A 17,921-nucleotide genomic window follows, 5' to 3' on the forward strand; every position below is an offset into this window, starting at 1 on the left:
CATTTCGCAAATAATACATTTTTTCCAAAAGTAATACACCAAGTCGATCTTTAAAGACTCTAGTCGGAAGATCTTGTAATTCTTTTGGTAAATTATTGTAAACCTTAATTGCCATACAAAAGGTAGGTTTTTTATAGAACAAGGGCAAACCGACAGGATTCACCTGACAGCGCCGCCCACGGACACGCACAATGCCAGAAGGCTCACGAGTGTGTTGCCGGCAGGTATGGTACGCTCTTCTCTTGTAGGACCCTAAGTTTCTATGAACACCAGCTGCCCACTGAAGTATTTCCGAACCAATTTGACTTAAGGACCCTAGAAAAGAGCGTACCATTTCTTAAAAGGCCGGCAACGCATTCGCGAACCCTCTGGCATTGAGAGTGTGCATGGGCGGTGGTATCACTTAACATCATATGAGCCTCCTGCCCGTTTGCCTCCTCTTATATAAAAAAAGACGGTTGGAAAAACCTTAATGGACAGCTGTTTCCACATAATGATGCGCAGAAAAATTGGCTTAAGAAACGCTCAGTTATGGAACGACGGACATCGAGGTGGTAGGCGTTTTAATATATTAACCTATAAATTACAATCATGCAGGTCTAAAACTTGATCTAATTGTGATAATAATGGGCATTTTATAGTCGAAACGTACGCCGAGGGCTAACTCTATTCATATAAACGAACTATTGAACGAACTCTCAACTAAAGTACTCTTTCCTTTTCTGTCAAATTGTATTTATGCTATGTTGAAAAGAGACAGCTGAGTATCAAAGTTTTAAGAGTGTAATTAGACTGTTCTTATTTTTATGAATCGCCCCAAACGAAAAGCACAATACATGTTGTTTAATAAACAATAATAACAATTGTAAGTGCATTTTAAGTCGTGTTAATATCCTAAAAAGCACACGCAAAGCCAACATTTCTTAAACGCAAATTCCTCTTATTCCAAACAATACCTCATCGTGGCTATTTACAAAACAATGAAATTGATATTTACACAATATTGTTTTCAAAGCCATTCATTACCTTAAGAAACAATGCCTGTTGCTTTTAGTAATTGCATTTTCATACTTTGGAGATAGTGATAAACCGAAGGATACATAACATTAAATTTATTAAATAATAATAGGGATAAGTTTAAAAGGAAGCAGTCTTGGCCTAGTGGCTTCAGCGTGCGACTCTCATACCTAAGGTCATAGGTTCGATTCCCGGCTGTGCACCAATGGACTTTCTTTCCATGTGCGCATTTAACATTTGCTCGAACAGAGAAACCGACATGTCTTAGACCCAAAAAGTTGACGGCGTGTTCAGGCACTGGAGGCTGATCACCTACTTGCCTATTAGATTTAAAAAATGATCATGAAACAGATTCAGAATTCTGAGGCCAAGACCTAAAGAGGTTGTAGCGCCACTGATTTATTTTTTAAGTTTAAAGGAATGATAAATATTGTAACATAATAGACAATAAATTATTAAACAGTGTAACCTCTCGAATATCAAGGAAACGGCAAAAAAATCGAGTTAACGAGTTTTCGACTTAACAAGAACTTCGAGATACATATGATGAAATTTCGACTAACAGAGGCGCGATTTCTAAGTGTTATTTTCGATTTGTACAGTCGATTTCGAATAATAATACAACTTTAGTTTTGTAGTATATATTTTTTTATGAATGCAATCATTAATTGCACGTGGACAAGACAAAAACAATATCCAAGCCAAGCCAAGCCAAACATTCATTTTGGATTTTATTGCTATTATTTCGCGGAATTCCAAGTAAGACGTCATTATATTTTACTAACTACGACTTACAGTCTCCTTTTTGAAATTCGAGTTATAGAGTATAAATATGCATTATCAATACTTCGTAGGGAAATAACATTTTGTTCGAGTTACAGTCTAAATAATTCGAGATACCGCGTATTTTGGGGTTCACCGTGAAGGGAATGGCAATTTCTTCGACTTACTGAGGATTTCGACTTATCAAGGTTCGAGTTATCGAGATTCCACTATATTTATATTTCTAGGTCCTAGGCTGGTTTTTGGATGTCAAACAGCGAAACTTTTCGAATTATTAAGAATGTATATAGTGGACATGTTGGATTGTCATAACGCTTCTTATGGTCATATTAGCCTGGTACTTCTTGTACCTTGATCGAAGTTAAAAGTTTAAAAGGCTTGGTGTGCTCAGCAAGGCGAGACGAGATTCCAGGCTATCGTTACAACTGTATAAAGAGCAAATTCGTCCCCACATGGAGTGCTCCTTCAACTTGACCGTATTCAAAGAAGAGCGATTCGAATCATCGACGACCACTGACTTTCCGAGAGCCTTGATCCCTTACCGCATCTTCTACCGATCTTCTACCGCATTTATTAAAGAGATTGCCCAGAGGAGTTTAATACCTGCAGCTGTGTTTCATCAAGGTCGAAGCAGAATATGAAATAGCACCAGTATCACGTTGACGTTCGTCGTTCCACAACTGATCGTTATTAAAGGCAGTATGCGGACTTAGCTACCTTAAGATCAAGAAAAAAGCGTACCAATACTTGAAAAGCCGGCAACGCGTTTAACTATAAAAAGTTATATTTACCCCATTTCACTTTCTATTTTATATGTCAACGCACGCGCACTTTACAATGCATTCCGTAGAACGGATCTAAACACCGGAAAGCCTTTGAATGGGGGCATTCATCTCGTTCACGTTTCATTTGACCCTAACGTTGTGCTACAACCGGCACTATAACCTTCACGAATACTTTTTCGTTCTAATAAATCATTGTACATACAGATGACAAATGTTTCACTGTAAAAGGCCGTTGTATGACATATCTATATCATATATATATATATATATATATAACTTTGTTTATCATGCTCTTAATGAGGTTTGAGTTTCTATTTAGTTTAAGTTATTTTTCTTTGCTTTTTATTTTATGGTTGATTGTTTAAATTAATCCCTTGCTAACCTACTTATGTTCTAATATAATTGACTAGTAGACTCGGCCAAGCGTTGCTGTGACTAAGATTTTTGTTATATTACATAGTAGTATTTTTGAAAATGAAACATAGCCTATGTCACTCGGGAAAAGTGTAGCTTGCCAACGGTGAAAGAATTTTTGAAATCGGTTTAGTAGTTTCGGAGCCTATTCATTTTAAACAAACAAAAAATCAAATCTTTCCTCTTAATACTATTGGTATAGATGTGTAAGTGTGTAAAATTTGTGATGTTGTTCTTGTTTAATTTTATGCATACGAGTATCCTTTTTTTGGAACTAAAGAAAAGTAAAGTAATTGTATTATTAACCACAATTTAGCCTTAGCACAGACATAGACGCATCAGTTTTGTTTTTAGGCTTTAGGATTACCAGTGCCTGACACACGTCATCGACATGCGGGTAATGGGTATACTGTCGTTCTCACCGTCTGATGTTATAAAAACTGCGTTGTAACACTGAACCGATAATTTGAGGTTATGAACAGATCAGAATCTTACTTGATCTTTTATTATTTCCATATGAAGCATTTTTAACAATGTTTTAAGAAGGCATTAAGAACGGTGACCGGTTAGTCTTTAGAGGTCAGTCAAGGACGCATGGGACGACACAGTATGTCTACAGGTGATTTTTATCATAAATAGATCTGATTATAAATAACTATTTAATAGACATCGTTATTATTCTATCACAGTTTAAATCACTCTTCTACTCGGATCTTACTAAGAGATTATTATAATAATAAAAATTGTGCCTAGAAAATAGTGCCCCTATTTTTCAGTAAACAATATTTTTAATTGAATTTCCGATATTTATTTCTAGTTAAATCAAGCTAATACATAACTACTATATTATTATCAAATCTGTGATTTTCTCTTTAATGTTTAGGTTAAAAGCTCAGTCTTCCTCCACTTACCCTACTAATTGTTACTGAAACTGGAGTTACTCAAACTAAGGAATGCGTTGGTAGTTGGAACGGACACGGCGTCCATTCCATATTCGTCAAACTAGTTACAAGTTGCCGCTATGTAACGGCGATAAGTCATCTGACAGGTGTATAAGGATTATTAATATAAATTAAGCTTTCGATTTTCTATTAAAGAATTATATTTAATATATAACATTCGATTTATAACATAGCTACAAGTAAAATTTACTAATCCGATTGACCTGTGTGGTCATAGAATGATTAATTGAAATAATGAGAAATATAAAACGAACGACCAAGCCAAAATTTGAATGATTTTGAATAATATTAACGTAAAACTAATGTATTTTAACAACATATATTGGATATTTATATATGTGTATGTACCAGCTATTAATACAGATATTAGTATATTTCATTACGAGTGCGGAAAGCTTGTCATTGCAAAGAGTTCCGACAAATGTCTACCCGAGCCGAGGCGCAGCCGAAGGTGAGGGTTGACAGTCGGAACAAGTTGCAATGATGGTTCCGCACGTGTACTGAACGACTATTTTTAATACAGTTGCGAAAAAATTAAGCAATTTAATAAAAACACAATAAACTCAACTAACTAATCATTTATTACTTATAAAAGTTATAATTCATATATATATATACATTGAAATTGGTACAATTTTTATACTAACTGGAGAAGTTTTAGATTGCATATTTTTATTTACTGTTTGAGACAAACTATTATTAATTTCGTATGATTGTTCATCTATATTTAATATATAATATAACAAACAACTAAACTAGCAAAGAACATTTTTGGAAAATGGCGCCAACTGTAAAAGAATATAAGCAGAGATTTTTTATTTCTTCTTTTTTACCCATTCTGGGTAGGCAAAGGGAACTATGCCCATACAGCCAAGTCTTCAGTAGATTTTTTTTTATATGAAATGAAAATGAAATTTAATGAGATGAAATTATTTGAAACCTAACCTAACTCATTGAATCAAATCATTAAATCTGATATTCAAACAAATTAGTAGCTTCTTTTTTGAAATATTTGTATTTTAATCATAAAAACTTCTATGAATTTTTTTTAGTAAATACTTCGTGGTTGGTTTTTTCTTTTTAATAGACATTATTTTGACAGTTGGGAAAAGAAAACGCACTAGTTCGGAAAAGGTAAAGAAAAAGCACGAGTGTGTAATAGCCCACATCCCGAACGCTATACGTCCCTGCAATACGCCACTTTTTGAGCAACTGTATTAAAAAATGTATTATAATACACACTCTACATGAGTAGCTTTTTTCTATTTTTTTTTACTTGTCGAAAATATTTACGCTAATATTATATGTCAGAGCAATTGCGCTGGTATCAGTTGCCATTACCATATAATTTAATAACATCAAAGTCTAAATAGTTCAAAATCGTTATATGGTTAATTTTATCTGCCAATATTAATAGATCTACAAACATACTGTTTGATAGTCTGTAGTAAGAATAACTACAGTCATTATTATGAATGTCGAAGTAATGACGTTAGTGTCATCTGCCATTGTCATTATAATTTAATAACATCAAAGTCAAATTAGTTCAAAACCGTTAATGCCAATGGTTTATTTTATATGTAGATCTATTAATACTGGCAAATCAAAAACCACGTAAAGGTTTTGAACTATAACATTCTCATTCGTCTCTTAATGAATTAATATGAGGAAGCACTTTTTTGTATAGAAAAAATCTTTAGTCATTTTATCGATAGAGTATATATCACGCTAAGAAGTATACCTATTAGCTAGCTAAAAAGATATTTTGTAGCCCTAAAGGGAAGGAAATAAGAAGAACATTACAGAACAACCTATTAAACATTTTTTGAAGCATCACTTATTCTATTATTAATCGAATAACACAGCGAGTGCGTGCCAATGCCACGGTTTTGTTAAGCATACTAATCAAAAATTAACGAGAGTCACGGAGGTGGAACAATATTTAGCACTAACAAAGATAACGGTAAGGAATACATTATTACTGAAGGAATTAAAATTGCACGGTTTAGCGCTGAAAGAAACCGTGTCAACTAAAAACTATTTGAGGCGATAATGGACTGCATTTAACCACGAGCTGTTTTACTCATGTCATATTTTAATGGATCTCTCGTTTATTTATATTGAAATATGTATTAATATACACAATAATCTTGAATCTCTATTTCCCTTGGTCATCGCAACACGCGTATGGATGGAATAATTTCACTAATTTTGTTTTTGTTGTGTTTATTATTGTCAGAAGGTTCTTATGCAATTGGACATAAGAAATTTTAAGACAATACTTATATATAATAACGATATTATTAATATTATATAACTGTTACTGTTGACGGAATAAAGTTAATAACGACAAGACAAGTTTTTGGAACGAAGTTCCTTATCGCGCGTTGTGAAAGGGGGCTAGACGGAAAAAATTCTTACGAAAAGTTGTCACGACACTTTTTTTGTCTATTGTAATACACCGGTTCTCGTCCGATCACCGAAGTTAAGCAACGTCGGGCGAGGTCAGTACTTGGATGGGTGACCGCCTGAGAACACCTCGTGATGTTGGCTTTTTTTTTTTTTCGTCGTAAGATTGGTGTCGAGAAAATCTATCATACTGTTATGATACCAATTAACATATAAATTAATCGAAAGGAATTTCGTTCCATCCGGGTGTCCCTTGACACCTCTAAAGTTTTTTAATTTAAATTATGTATTTATAGTTAACACAAGACAATGTATGGTGACTCAGGTAGTATATAATTAAAGTATTAAAAATAGATAAATAGAACATTTAAATGACATAAATAACTATTTATTAATGTAATCTGTAAATGTGATATATTTATTACCATGAGTAATTTTTCTTTACAAAACAAGAGGAACCGGTACATTGAAAAGTAATGTTGCGGCTCATGGCCACGAGACGGTTTTTAGAAAAACCGGGTCTACGTCCGATACTCAGTCTTATATGGGACACCATGAAGCCAACCGGCAACCACGACGCCGGCGCTAGCCCCGGCTCACCGCGCAACCGGGCACGGTGCTCGCCGCGTCTACGCCCGTTGCGCAGTGGAGTATGGCAGTGTGAAAACGGGTCGTGTACAAACCGTCTTGTGTACAAACTCGGACAATTTCTACCCGGCGCCGGCGAAAAATCGGGCCGTGTTAAAACCGTCTCGTGGGCATGAGATCTTATTCCCGTTTTATATTAAACATCGACGAATCAATAAACAAAGTAATTAATAAATTTTTAATTGGGTTATTAAACTTGATCTTATAATTTAACCTCAATTTTTTAGTTTAATTCTAAAAGCAAGTTCAAGCAAGTCATGTCGGGATCGGCAAACGGTCTTTTGTTTTTTTTAATAAAATTTTTCTTGTAATTAAATTTATTAAGATCTGGCTATATTTATAGTGGAAATTAAATGATTCTTCGTCTGTTTTATAAATTGCCAAAATTGTAAGAGTAACATATTTGTGTCACCATGATTAGTTACAGTATTTCAAACACTATATTTTCAACTTGACTTAGTTATAGTAAAAAATATTAAATGCACAAACAACCGTTAATTTAAATAATAATTTAATTAATTAATTTATGTATTTACAAGTAATATTACAGCTACACATTCACCTATAATATAAAAGAAAGTACTTAGACAATATAAAAAGCCCAAACAGATAACATTGTTAAACAAAATATACGAAACAGAAACATAAGACAAATAATTCATAAAAAGAAAAGAAAACTGAAATTTTAACGTTATTTTTTTTATTAATTTGGTAGTACCTTTTTTACTGCAGTCATAAGGTGCTAATTAAATGCACCTATCACTTTATAATTGACACAATACAGCTCTTAAATGCAAAGCTGTAGTTAATAGTTTTTATGGGACTGAATATGTCTGATCTAATGCATTTTGGTTATTAGAATTGATTATTATAAATGTGAATGCATCACCTTGTTTCCGTAATGTTTTATAAGAAGTTATAACACGATCGCATGTCATATATCTTAGCAAAAAGACAATTGGAATTTAATATTAGCGCGTAGCATAAATATATAAATAAATATGTTCTTGTACGTTGAACATATATTTAATTAGCTGTCCTACGGTTTACCTGCATTAATGCGATGTTGTTTGTGATTATATAAGATACATAACTACTAACATACATTTCTATGTCATAAAAAGATCATTTATTGAGGCAGGCACACCACAACTTTCATAAATATAAGTGTGTCTATTTCCTATATTATCTATGGTAATTAAATACTAATAAGCTGTGCATAATAATTCGTAGATACACTTAAATATATTATTTAAAAGCAGCATTTCTTCACCTAACGATATCCGTGGAGCAATGAAAGCCCCAACTCTGGGGTTTCTATAGTTGGATATGTTTTTGTATGACATCGATTTATATCGTAACATGAAGCCATATGTGAGCGTCATACCCGGTGTTGCTATATAGAAACCATATTACACCCCTTTTATAGGAAACGGCACTCGGGAAATTGCATTAAATGATCTTATTAGACATTACGAATGTTGCATTAAGAAATCTCTTTAATTGCTCCTACAACTGTATAATTAACGGTAAACCAAATGCTATTTTCACCTGATGATTTTAGATTATAATTTATTTATTGATTAATTTTCTTATTTAGATAAACCTTGGAAAAGAAGGGTAAACACACATGTACGCAGATTTAATCTGATACTGTGCAAAATTATGACATGTATTTAAATAATCCTTCTATAATGGCTATAATAAATATAAAGGCGTGTATAGACACGCCTTTATAACAACTAGAATTTATGACAGTTGTACTAATTTTTTAATTAGATGAAAATGCGCTTACGCAGGCCCGCAAAAGGTTTTTTTTTCTTTTCCCATTCGATGTAATGCGTGTATGATGTGGTTGTCATTGGCTCTGGCTCAGCATTATGCTGTTCCACAGCGCTGGTCATTCTACCAGAGGCCACAGCAGCTAGTCATTGGTTATTTTCGTTAAAGATTTATCCAATAATATGACCAGCGCTGTGACACTTTTTGCTCCTCGGCATAATGCTGAACCAGGGCCAATTACAACCACAGTACACACACACATTGCACACTTGAAGCGAACCGACTTGACAAGGAATTTATATTTTTTATTTTTATTGTGTTTGGTATGTCTTATTTTATTTTTTCTTTGAGTATTGTTATTTTGTGTGTTTATGTGTGTGTGTTTTCGTATGTAATAAATGTTATGTCTATGTCTAATATGTTAGTTTCGTTAATGGGCATTAAGATAAAATATCTTTGAAGGCTTTGTCAAGAATCTTATCTTTCTACCTCCACGTATCTTTATTTAACTGATAACTACAGGTTTAACACCATATTGTGAAGAAAGTATAATACATACGAAAATGATACTAAACACAACGTAATAAAGACGATATGTGTGTGTAAGCTATGTGTTGACAGAGCTAATTTCTCGATATAACGTAAGTTGAGAGTCAGGTGTAAATAACACGATAGTGTGTCACCATATCTTCAGATCATGTTTCATATTAAATTACATTAAAACTTGGCCCTAAAAATGTAGTACTGAGAGCTAAGATTCAGAAACAAATGAGACTTAGGGTGAGTGAACGAAAATAACGGCAAGTAAATCAATATTAATTTAGTTATCTGTCTTCACATATCATTATCAAATCAATGTATACAAAATATTGTAAAAAACTATTAAAAAGAGTAAGTATAGGCCCAAGAGTCTACTCCAAAGGGAACAAAATCAAACATATATTAAATTTATACCTTATAAATAATAGGAAGACTATTACAAAATTAAATGCTGTAATATGTTTCGTGGATTTTATGGGTCAATCTTTATCGTATTCTAATTACATTTACGGCCAAAATTAATATGCAATATCAATCCAGTTTTAGATATCTTAGATCGGCAATTAAATCCATTTCTAAAGAAAAGCATACCAATATTCAATCCATGGATTTAGTTACGAATCTTTAACCAATCGTTAAGAAGGAGGATCAGAGATTGAAGATTGCCCTCTGTATGAAAATATAAATAAATATAAACAGTAAAGTCTGAAGAAGACGAAATCTTTTGTGGTCCTTAAAAATATCCTCACGTCGTTTTTCTTTACCGTACGCCATTTGAAAGTGCTTTTACAAATATAGCAAGCCAGTATTATATTAAACAAAACTTTCTTTCAATACAAGTTTCGCTGACTGCGATCGCATGTGACATGCGTTACGAAATACTTTCATTACGAAAGTAAACTTGTTTGACTTTATGTCGACATTTAAAAATATATGTACATATGAAAATAATCTGGGATTATTTTCTTAAGCGTTCAGAAATTACGAACGTTTGCGTGAATTTCGCGTTTCACAAATCACAGCGCTTTACGTATAATCTTGTCAATTTTTATACTACTATCATACTATTGATAAATAATAATGGAATGTATGTGTATTATGTTTATCATAAAGGCACAAAGTTTTTAATAAATGGGCAATTTTACACTGTTTTTTATCTTTATACCTTAATAACCTAACTCAAAATAGTGACAGTTAATTATGTGATGGTGGATGTTGTTTTTTTTAATATAACATTCCTCTTTTGTTTTTCGCTTTTATAATTAACGTGCAATCAAGAAACTTATGTTTTACTATTATTAATATTATAACGAGGAAAGATTTGTATGTTTTTAACACTAAAACACTACTGAATTTACAGGAACTAAACGTTTACAAATCGAGGGCGTCGAACGGACGAGAGAACTAGTCAGAAACTCTCTTCCCTAACGAATTTTATAACAGAAAATATTGCTTTATATTCTTGTCTTGAATACCATATAATTTATATTATATGTTTAAAAGGTTTTTTATTTATTACAATCATAGTATGTAACAGTATTTACAATTTTCATTATCAAATTTCTTAACCTACAAAGTAACAATTAAAATTAATAAAAAGAAAATTAAAACAAATTTAAAAAGTTTGGTCCCTGTAGCAGTGTCCATTTAACGCTGGCAGCATTTCCTTGCTGTATTTCGATACTTATAAAAATATATTTATTCAAATTGAGAACAGCAAAAACTTTTTCCTATTGTTTCTTTAACCATGAACTTGCATAATGTCGAATCTATGACAGGCTTCTGACCTCACGCGTATAGTGAAAGTCACATGACAATACGATATAATGATTCATTCAAATCACAAACTGTGTTATATGAGTGACAGTAACAAGGGACAGTTAAGTTAATAAACCTCTTGAATAACGTAATCACTTTTAAGGCAAGAAGGTCATGCATTAACCTGATAAAGCTGGCTTTTCACCTGGACTTCATGGTCAGTTCAGTTCATAGTTAACACAAGCCTTAACAGGACACGGTCCATTCATAAAGATGAATATATATTTGGGTGTTGTTCCCACGAGAATGTAAGTGCGTGCTCCTATTTCACTATGCCTCCTGCTGATAGAGGACAAATCTTTGCTTTAATTTATTTTTATTTATTACTTAAGATGTCATTTGGAACATGGTGTAATAATTGCAGCTACCTACAAACGTTGTGTAAAACATAAAACTTGACGATTAAAAAGAGTGACGTGCTTCTAATTTTACATTTACTGCCAGTTCTCAAATCAAGGGCGTAGAACGGGAGAGAAGAACTGGCAATAAACTCTGCGCCACTCTTTTTAATCGCCATTTTTTTTGTTTTACAACCACAAACCAAACTGTATATTGCCCTAGACGATGTTGAAAATATTGTTGTTAACTTTTTTAAATAATTAGCTGCCCCTGCGAACTTCGTTTTGCCTTAATATGATTTTTTAGTTAGCCCACCTTTTTATTACCTACATACCATATGAAATATTTTGCCTTGCCAGAGACTGCTACGCTTTTCCGGAATAAAAACAGATTATTAGATTCTGTTTCAAGTTCGAGGAATAAATTAATCGAATCTGTCCAGCAACATACTTTGCGATTCATTTTTATTTGTCCACAATCTAATAAAAGCACAGGTAACAAAGATCTCTTATTGCGATATGGAAAAGAAAAATTGTCTTTGGAAGACTGCCTGTATGTTTAATAATACTTACGTATATAAGTTAATTATATAAATGAAAAAAAAATACACAGTAGTGTTAACGGAATTCTCGATTCCGTTTCCGTTTCTTAGAAGTACGAGCGCGAAACTCGTTGAATTCTTTTATATGATAAAAGCTTCTTAAACTTACGAGTTTACTGAGCTTTACAATTTAAATTGTAAAGAAAATTATGATTAACTAATATTCCAGGAAATATTTGTCTGTTTGTAATACTCGAAATCCGGACGGAATTCAATAATTCTTTTATTATTAGACCGCATAATCCCTAAGTAATCTTAGACTATATTTATTTCCAAAATAATAAAAAATTGTCCATCCCTGCGAGGCCGATACTAGTTATATATAGGTAAGGGAGCGTTCAAGTATTACGTAACGTATTTTTTGTCCTTTTGTAAAACGTTACGATGCGGGGCGGGGATTGAATAACGCGTTATTGTTAATATTATTTTCGACTTACACCACATAATAGTAACTAAAGAGTCACTAGGTGGTCACGAAACGTTTTACTATACTTGGGTACAGTACTGTACTTGGGTACTGAAAAACGTTACGGCGAGTAACATGGGGGGGGGGTCAATAATAATCTCCAAAAATTGCGTTACGTAATACTCTCCCTAATACATATTTTTGTTTAATTGAAAACTGATATTACAACCACAGCAAACTCAAAACGAACCTTGTTCTTTAAAAAACAAAATTGTTTCAAAAAAATCTCTCATTCTTTTTTTTTTATTCTTTTTATTTTGTGTGTTTCGTTAGTAATAAATGTTATGTTTAAGAGTATTAATAAACATATTGTTAAAATGATGAATTAAAAAAAAAAATTGTTTGATTCCTTTACTCGTACAGTCTTCAATTGTTGACAGACTTGTCCAATCACTCAAATGTAATCACTAATTAATTAAAAAATTAGCTGCAATTAATTGGTTTAGGAAAACATGACCTAAATTGCGTCTTAATTGCTTAAGTGGATAATGATAAGATTAAGTAATAAACCCATTTCAAGTGGTTTTTCTTTTTCGATAGGAATTTTCCTAATATTTGAAGCGATAATAAAACCCTATATGGGACTAACTCAGACTGCATCCCTGTTTCTTTGATTTGTGTCTTTTGTAGACAAGATTCAGCCTTGTGTGTTAGAAATGTCTTCGATTTAGGTATAAAACGTATGTATGGCGGTTGCGTGTTGTTCCCACGAATGTAAGTGCGTGCTCCTATTTCACCATGCCTCCTGCTGATAGAGGACAAATCTTTATTTTTAATTTATTTTACTATCATTTATTACTTAAGATGTCATGTGGAACATGGTGTAATGGTTGCAGCTCCTTACAAACGTCGTGTAAAACGAAAAACTTAGCGATTAAAAAAAAGGCGGAGAGTTTATTGCCAGTTCTTCTCTTCCGTTCTACGCCCTTGATTTGAGAACTGGTAAATGTAGAAGCATTTAATGTATATTTCTTTTTTGACGTTCATAAGTGTACATTGTGTTACCTATATGAATAAATTATTTTTGACTTTGTCTTTGACTTTCCTGAGCATGTTAACTTATATACAATCACGTGTTCTGTACCTATGTGTTAGTTGGTGCACAGGCGGGATATGAACACAGGACCTCTGTTTAGAGTAACACGTAACTTTACCATCAAATCAAAATACGTTTATTCAATTTAGATGCTTCTTAGAGCATGCTTATGAATGTCAACAACGTTTACAAAATTCACGAAAGAGCAGGACTACGCCATCCGTTCGCAAAACTACCAGGAGGCCTTGTTCTTCATCTGTAACAGACGTGTCAAATACCTCCATAGGAAGATAAGCAAAGCTGTAATGAAAACCTACGTCAATTCGCTTACTAATAAATCACGTAGAACGCATAATGAATAATTTCTCATTTGTGATATCTGTTTTCTTACGTCAATATTAGCATGATCGACTCAATAATGTTTAACTTTCTATGGGAATTGTGAAAACCAATTTGTATTGTTTATTCCTGATACGAAGGCCGAAGTCGTAAGCTGGTTTCTTTGATGGTTTTTGTTGTGGTGTTCGATTTCTGCGTCTGATAGTACGTATATTATCGTTGCAATATTAACTATTGTTTTGATAGCTATAGCTATTTGATATTAAAATTATTCTGATTTTTAACTAATTTCGTATAACGCTTTATTGCACACATGCCTACATGTTATAATGTGAAGTTCCCTCACCGCGTTTCTGAACGCAATAAACCCCAAAACTGCTCGGATTTTTGAACGGGTTTTACAAGGATCAAGGTTTAAGTGTTTTTGTGTGGTTTCATGTAAATTGTCGAAGTCTTAAAAATCTTGTCAAAATGCACAAAATCCACACTGGTAGCACTGTCGGAGGCTAGTTATAACACCCACTCAAAACAAGTCAGCCGTTTATGGAGAACTCATTAGCTAAATAACAAAATTCATCTAACTGGATGCTTGTTTTGACAATACCATTTTTCAGAACAGGTATACCAACCTTAACAAAGTACTTTTGAGATACAGTATCAGTGTAATTAATAGAATACCTAACTTTTTAATAATAGGGACATAGATATATATGTATCAAATTTAAAAGATTGACAGTAGTGCCGTGTAGGTTAAAAGTTAAAACCTTTGTAATAAAAAAAAATTGCAAAGCTCTTAGCTGTCTCCTCCAGGCAAATCGTATTTGACTGTTTATATTTTCAATTAGATGCGATAGCATCAGATAAGGTTAGTTTATTGTGTGATAATGTGAACCAAATATTTTGTAAATTTGGTAGGTATGCATATTAATATTAGTGACACTGTTTATAACGACTATTGAACTTATAACTAGAGGGTATAAGTAATAATATTTTTTTATTATGTGTGCATTTCGTACACTTTGTAAAGAAATTATGTTGGTACACATAACGGCGACATTGCATGAGGCTGATTCACAACTGCCTATGTATATTATTGTATTTTCATCTACATACATTTAGAAATCAAGGTGCGAAGGCTGTATATTTGGTACAATAATTTAAGCGTGAAAGCGTATCAAGCTCATATAAATATTACGATTCTAATAAGAATATATAAGACTTCATCTGCCTTAGCAACGAGAAACGGTAAATGCAAACGCATCGAACCCAAATACATATACCTACTGTTGACTTAGCGGCAGTGTTCTTGTAAATCAACCGCTTTTTATGTAGAACATGGGGATACGATCACCTGACCGACAGTAAACAGAGGTCAACGTTATATTTACCGTTGAGATCTGGTGGTGCTTGAATCAGCACTGATCACATCACACTTCACAGCACTTTAGCACGGTTTCACTCACAAAACTTCGGGCATATCTGTATTAGCACGGAAGGGCCGCGACAGCTCACGCGGGACCACGAAATGCGACAGAGCGTAAATGTTAACCTACCTGTATAGCTGGCGTGTCGTCTAGGCCAGCGGAACGGGGTGACTGTTTTACCGACGCACACCTGCATGAAACAAAACAACCTCGACAATACGTTCAATGTGCCTAATGTATGGTGACTCGTATTATTATTTATATGTTAAAGTTTAGTGGACGTAAATTTGTATATATTACGCTGTGTAGTACAAAGCGGCTAATTTCACGCTGAAGCCTTAAACTGTTTTATCGACATCTGCTACGCCATCTTGTGTGTTGCCGACAAAACAGATTGTTAATTAAATAATTATATTATTCGATAGTGTTCTTTTTAATATTACAAAGTATTACTTACTATAATACATGTTAATTGATTTATTACAGCAATATAATCCACATAGTTGCTGGGTAATGATATACGAAATAAATTAACAGCACAACATAAATAACAACTTAAAGGCTTTCATTGAAGTGCTACCGTCCCGTAGTATATAATTTCAATTATATACGCTAGATGGCATTGTTTCAAACTAAAGTTTTCCTCATAATAACCATAGATACACACGACATACTAAAAGTCACGGAATTACGCAGCACACTTATTTTGTATTTGTTTTAATCTTTTAAAATGATTGTGCCTTTGTGGCGTAGTAGTCACGCGCAGTCAATGCGTATCTCAATAACCTGGGGAATTTCAGTCAAATAAAAGCAATGATGCATAGGTGCACCCTGTAACATTGATTATGGGTATTTAAACATGAACAGTGTCTAAGTGAAAACGAAAACACGTATTTAGTCAACGTTAAAACAAAAACAGAAATTTACACCTCCTTTTTCGGAATTTCTTAAATCAGTTAAAAAATAATATTAATTTACGAATTGTCTTTAAACTACAATGAATAAGTTTTTTTAATATCGTATAAAAACACGTGAACGTCATATTTATGTAATTAAAATATACTATGTATTTAAATATTTTATACACTAATATTTGTAATTGTGTTCGATTAATGATAAAAGGTATTTTCCAATGGGGGTAAATCGTTTTAATTGATATGCCACGTGGCTAATTACATAGTATTATTACGTGTTGATACGTGACTTGAAAAAATGTCGCACTATACGTTTGTTTACTCAGAGATGGATCACATGACATGCATTATCATTTAGAACGTATTATATAAGGCTTTTAGCGGATCTCTTTAAACACTCGCTACGGTGAAGAAAACCTTAAGGACTTAGACGCAAAAAGTCGACAGTGTGTGTCAGGCACTGAAGGCTGATCAAATGATCATGAAACAGATGCAGAAATATGAGGCCCAGACCTAAAAGGTTGGACCTGTTTTTTTGCGGATGTCCTTAGAGCCGTATTTAGTGTACTACATTATATGTGTTTTTATTGTATATTAACAATTTTAAATATTACAATGATGCAATTTAGCTACGAATATTTATATTTCTTTACATATAGCAAGACCCCTATTAGCCTAAGAGATCGGGCAGATCCGTGGCCGAGTAGCTAAACTATACGAAAGTATAATTTTTATATATGTAATAGGAGGCAAACGGGCAGAAGGCTCACATGATGGTAAGTGATACCTCTGCCAATGGACACTGCACGGAAAGTCTAACAAATATCTAACAAATGGCTTAAGTACTGTGAACTCCTAATAAACAACTGTTAGTTTGTCTTAAATTCTACAATATACCAACCATAAATTAATTGTTCGGTTCCCGGAGAGACGTCTGAAAATCTGGTAACATATTATTAAATGCTTGAATATTTATACTAAATTGTATATAGGTTTACATAATTATCCGGTATAATTAAAAATAATGTACCATTACATTGCTAAATATTGACATCTTTTTACAACAAATGATGAGAAACAGGATACGATTCACGAAAAAAAACTATATGCAAATTATGTTTGTGTTGCTAAGTTCTCTTTAAATTTTTTGGCGTTTTGTTGAGGTCAAACGCAACTTGCTACTTTATCCCGTGTTTTTACAATTTTATATTTTCAATTATTTATTTATGCCAAACAATTATTATTTACTAAATTATCTACGAATTTTATATTTCAAAAATTAATAATAGCGCTCGATAGACGACAAGTATGGCACAGAGCGCCCCACGCTTTTTCACAATTATTTTTTTGTTCATTACCATTTTCAGCCTAAATTAGGAATTATTTTTCACTTTTTAGTTTGATGTGCTTTAAAAGCGTGTTTTTTAGTTTTTTTAAACTATTATTAATTTATTTTTTTTATTTTTTTTTGATTATTGCATTGTCATCGATCTTTGACAGGTGCGCAAAGTTTGAATTAAATCTGTCCGTTAAAAGTGGGTCAAAATCGAGTCCGAAGGAGTCGGTTACATACATACATACATACAGGTGAAGCTAATATAAAGCGTGTAATAAGACCATCTTACATTCGTGTCTCAACCTTCC

At 33.0% G+C, this 17,921-nt stretch overlaps 1 protein-coding gene and 1 pseudogene across 2 annotated transcripts in view; one reads left to right on the forward strand and one right to left on the reverse strand.

Annotated features, from left to right (window-relative positions):
* Positions 1 to 15,484, reverse strand: part of LOC125055856 (myosin-VIIa) — a 44,002-nt gene extending 28,518 nt beyond the window's left edge. The window contains exon 1 of one of the 2 annotated variants that reach the window (XM_047658506.1): positions 15,328 to 15,484. The gene's annotated coding sequence lies outside the window, so the exon portion shown is untranslated. Of the gene's footprint in view, positions 1 to 15,223 lie in introns of both variants that reach the window. The other variant, XM_047658507.1, reaches the window with a different exon arrangement.
* Positions 6,396 to 6,514, forward strand: LOC125056339 (annotated as a pseudogene).
* Positions 15,485 to 17,921: the final 2,437 nt, after the last annotated feature.

This window comes from Pieris napi, chromosome 14 (genome assembly GCF_905475465.1).
Source record: "Pieris napi chromosome 14, ilPieNapi1.2, whole genome shotgun sequence".
NCBI lineage: Eukaryota > Metazoa > Arthropoda > Insecta > Lepidoptera > Pieridae > Pieris > Pieris napi.